We start from the raw sequence: 5,000 nt of genomic DNA, 5'->3' as shown, positions 1-5,000 counted from the left end.
CCTTTACTTACCTTAAATCAAATGTAAGAAATTCGAACATTTTAAATCGTAAGATTGTCACTGTAGTCTGTAGTTACTTTTAGTAGGGAAGAGATGCAATATTTTTTGTTCTCTTATAAATCTCATTTACCGCTGACGTATCATGTAAAGATATTCATTACTCCCAAGTCAAAATAATTAATGTCAATGGCCACATATGTCGATTCTAAAAAAAAGACCATCTTGTGTTTTTTCCTCTTTTTTTTTTAATTATATATCCGGTATTTAATGTATGCTGTTCACTTTAAAACATCAGTGATGCTCATTTTGCCCAAACCATTATTCTCTAGTCTTGGGTAGTGCCATAACCTCTATACCATGGTCTTTCACTGCCTTGGGTTAGAGTTCTCTTGCTTGAGGGTACACTCGGGCAAACTGTTCTCTCTTGTTTCTCCTCCTCTTGTTTTATTAACGTTTTTATAGTTTATATAGGAAATATTTATTTTAGTATTGTTGTTGTTCTTAAAACAATTAATTTTTTCTTGTTTCCTTTCCTCACTGGGCTGGTTTCCCTGTTGGAGCCCCTGGGCTTATAGCATCCTGCTATTCCAACTAGGGTTGCAGCGTAGCAAATAATAATAGTAATAATAATAATAATTGTCCTCCTTACCATTTTGGGGTATGGAAACCCCATTGGTCTACCTTGTAAGTCATTGAGAGCCATTGTCTTCTCCCTCCTGGTCCGATCTTGGGTGGAGAAAGGCTCGGCTGTGCCTAAAACACTGGGCGACAGTGCATTGAGCTATCCTATGTTCGTTACTCATCTGTGACCTTTCAACTCTTAGCGGTTTCCTTCTGCATTCTGTATCCTCAACCTATCTTTTATCAACTTCTTATTATAGCATTAATTTTAGGCCTCAGAAATCTCCACCGGTGGTGGAATGGTCTTTCACACTTCCATTAACTCATCCCTCCTTTAGTTTTGATTCCTTTTCTGATTTATTTTAGAAGCTGGTCTTCTGAAAGCCATTTAACTTTTATAATGACATCTTTGCTTTTATGGTTTTAATTGAATATTCATTTATTCTCTCTCTCTCTCTCTCTCTCTCTCTCTCTCTCTCTCTCTCTCTCTCTCTCTCTCTCTCTGTATATATATATATATATATATATATATATATATATATATATATATATATATATATATATATTATAACCAACGAGATTTGCTTGTCATATACATTCTTGGGTATTTAGAGTATCACACAGTGTATTCCACATTATCAAATTTACATTATCGAAGCACTTAGAGAACAAGAAAGTCACCAGGTTGCTTTTGAATGTCTTAATATCATCAGTCCTTTAGGATGTCTAGCGAGATCTTGTTGTATAGTCTTGGGTCCGCATATTTGAAAGCTCTAGAACCTACATTAGATTAACGGTAATTGTGTTGGATTTAAGTTTTATTTTATTTCTTGGAATGGGAATGGACAATCCTGGCCTTGTCTGGACTCTGGACACTTTTTGCATCCAAGATGTCCTGGCCATTTGCATTACACTTGGCAGTTTTTTCCTTTTTTAGTAATTTTCCTTTCTTGTCCTTTCTAGGAGGACACTCCAAAATCAAACCAGTGTTCTCTAGTCTTGGGTAGTGCCATAGCCTCTGTATCATGGTCTTCCACTGTCTTGGGTTAGAGGTCTCTTGCTTGAGGGTACACTCGGGCACGCTGTTCTATCTAATTTCTCTCTTTCTTGTTTTGTCATAATTGTTAAAGTTTATATAGGAAATATTTATTTTGGTACCGTTGCTGTTCTTGGAATATTTTTTTTCCCTTTTTTCCTTTCCTCACTGGGCTATTTTCCCTGTTGGAGCCCTTGGGCGTATAGCATCTTACTTTTCCAACTAGGGTTGTAGCTTAGCAATTACTACTACTACTACTACTACTACTACTACTACTACTACTACTACTGATAAAGAATTACGACAACGTCAAACATACTTATATTTATTTCCATCACCAATACTGTAGTTGTGTTCATGTTGGGACACGGAAAAGCGAAAGGAAAACGGGAATATTCATCAACCACAATAAGTAGATATGGGTTGCGCGAGGCCGTCGGAACTGGTCCTTTAAAGTCAATGCTTAATCTCTCCATTGGTTGTGTCGCCTTGATGAGTGTTCCTTCTTGGAATTTGTAGAATCTTGGTTTCAATTCTGCACATATCCTGCAAGAAGCACAGACCTTCTTAACGTCCTCAGTGGAAAAGGGAAGATTTTTCGATCTCACAAAGTGCAACAAGCGAGTCACTCCTGGATGGCACAGATTCCCATGAAGTTCAGTGAGGGTAGATGACGTAGAAACCACGGAACCGCAAAAAGCTCGGGTGAAGGCATCAGGAACCACATTCTCTTTACCGGGGCGATAATGTACTGTATAACTGAAGGCTGCGAGTTCCATCCGCCATTCCTGGATCTTATTATTCTTAACTTTAGTGCGTTTCCTGTTATCAAACATGAAGGCCACAGAACGTTGGTCTGTAACAAGATCAAAGTGTTGTCTAGCAAGAAAATTACTCCACTTACGTACAGCCTCCACGATAGCCATGGCTTCCTTCTCTACGATGTGATAGTGAATTTCACTTCTTTGTAAAGTCCTAGACATGAAGGCCACGGGCCTGCCATTCTGGTTGAGTACTGCTGAGACTGCTACTTCCGAGGCATCACATTCGACCTCAAAAGGCAAATTTTCATCCACAGAGTGTAGCGTTGCTCCTCCAAGTTCATGTTTGAGTAGTTCGAAAGCCTGCAAAGCTTCTTCATCTAAAGGAAATTTCTTTACTCTTGCTAGTGGTTGAATCTTAGCAGAAAAATTCTGTATCCATTTAGCGTAATAAGCAAACATACCCATTGCCCTCTTTAAAGATCCTTGACTAGTGGGAGGTGGTAGTTCTTGTAGAGGCCGGAGTCTTTCCATGTCAGGTTTTATTACACCATTCCCCACACAGTAGCCAAGAATATTAATGGTACGCACAGATTTAATAGTTTTAGTAGCATTGAGAGTTAGGTTCCTCTTGTTGATGACCTCAAGAAAGCGCTGCACGTTCTGATCATGTTGTTCTTGAGTGTGTCCAGCAATAGTGATATTGTCCAAATATGGGAAAGCACCTTGTAAGTTTTCTTCTTTCACCAACTTATCCATAGTTCGTTGGAAGGCTGCAACTCCATTGGTAACTCCGAAAGGTACTCTACAGAACTGGTACAGGCGTCCGTTGGCTTCAAAAGCTGTATACTTCTTGTCTGCTTCCTTTAGTGGGACTTGGTGGTAAGCGCTTTTCAAGTCAAAAGTCGAAAATACGCAATATGTTGAGAGTTCATTAACCATGGTGTCAATCCTTGGTAATGGATAAGCATCCAGTTCTGTAAACAGATTTATAGTTTGCGAATAATCAACACACATCCTTTTCTTATGCCGATTAAAGGAATCCTTAACCACCACAACTTGAGCTCTCCATGGTGATATGCTATCCTCAATAACACCCTCAGCCAAGAGACGACTAGTCTCCACTTCAATGAATTCTTTGTCATCTTTACAGTAATGTCTTGATTTAGTGACAATAGGCTTACAATTAGGTAACAAATGCTGGAAGATAGAAGGTTCATCCACAGCAGCGGCTGCCAACAAACAGTAGGGGTTAGCACCAGATAAGTTGAGCGCTGGTTTCGGCCCACCGTATTCAATAGTCACTTTCTGATGCTGTTCTTGGAAGTCCTGACCAAGTAATACTCCTGAACATAAATCCTTCATTACTGTTAGACGCGTGGATGGATAAGTTTCTCCATTAAGATGAAGAGTCAAGTCTACATTGACATAACCTGGAGAGTTTGTATGCAAAGATTTCTGTGCTAAAGCGACGTCTTTATCAGTGGGATGTATTGGTAGCTTCAATTCCCACGCTACCTCTTCATCTATATAACTGTCATCGCTGCACGAGTCGACAAGGGCTGTCAACTTCCGTCCTTTAATTGTTGTTGAGGTAGCTGCCCGATAGAGGCTCTGAGGAAAAGAGGTACCAGCATTAGCTGCAAGAACAGATGACAGTGAGGGATCAAATACTGTAGCTGTTGTAGATTTACCTCCATATGTAGATTTAGACAGGCATGCTTTTGCAAAGTGCCCCTTCTTGCCACATTTATTGCAAATAGAATCCCGAGCTGGACAGTGTGCACGAATATGATAGGGACCTCCACAAAAAAAGCACTTTCTCTTCATGGACAGAGTAGTCGCTAATACTTGAGTTCCAGCAGTTACCTCACAGCTCTCAGACATTGGTCCACTCTTCACATGATCATCTGTGATAAGTGCTTGATCCGATGTAACCACAGCAGCAGTATGCCCAACATGAGGAAGCATGTGACTGTAAAAACTAGCATTACGTTGGGCTAGGTCTAAAGAGTAAGCCTGGTCATAAGCTGCCTGTAAGTCTAGTTTTATTTTCGAGAAGACGTTGCCGAATCACAGGTGAGGCCAGGCCATTTATAAAAGCATCCCTGATCAACTCCTCTCTGTATTGTTCTGCACTACTGTAACTGGCTTAAAATTACAGTCCTTACCTAATTTACGCAATTCTCTCAGAAACTCATCCAAAGTTTCCCCTGCCTTTTGTTGGCGAGTAGCAAGTAAATGTCTGGCGAATATTTCATTAGGTGCCTTAACATATAACTTTTCCAACGTAGAAATGGCAGTATCATAATCCACACACTCCTCAATGTATTCATACACATTATGACTGACGTAGTTCACAAGTGTCCTTAATTTATTTGGTGCATTTTCACCACATTCTTGAATAAAGTTGGAAAACGTCTTGTGCCAATGCCGCCATTCCTTTGCTGCAGAAGGGAGGCTAGGATCCAGATCCAAACGGGCAGGCTTCAATAGTTTCTCCATAGTTTAAGTTAAACTATTAGGTATAGTTAAGTTTATCATCACCATGTAACGTCCATATATAAGATCATATGGTAATA

At 39.8% G+C, this 5,000-nt stretch overlaps 1 long non-coding RNA gene across 1 annotated transcript in view; it reads left to right on the top strand.

Moving 5' to 3' along the window:
* LOC137648685 (uncharacterized) overlaps positions 1–5,000 on the top strand; it is a 35,368-nt gene that overhangs the window by 231 nt on the left and 30,137 nt on the right. The gene's annotated exons all lie outside the window — the stretch shown is intronic.

Source organism: Palaemon carinicauda, chromosome 10 (assembly GCF_036898095.1).
Source record: "Palaemon carinicauda isolate YSFRI2023 chromosome 10, ASM3689809v2, whole genome shotgun sequence".
Classification (NCBI taxonomy): domain Eukaryota; kingdom Metazoa; phylum Arthropoda; class Malacostraca; order Decapoda; family Palaemonidae; genus Palaemon; species Palaemon carinicauda.
The sequence above is the reverse complement of the archived record's forward strand: the minus strand, read 5'-3'. Positions and strand labels throughout refer to the sequence as shown.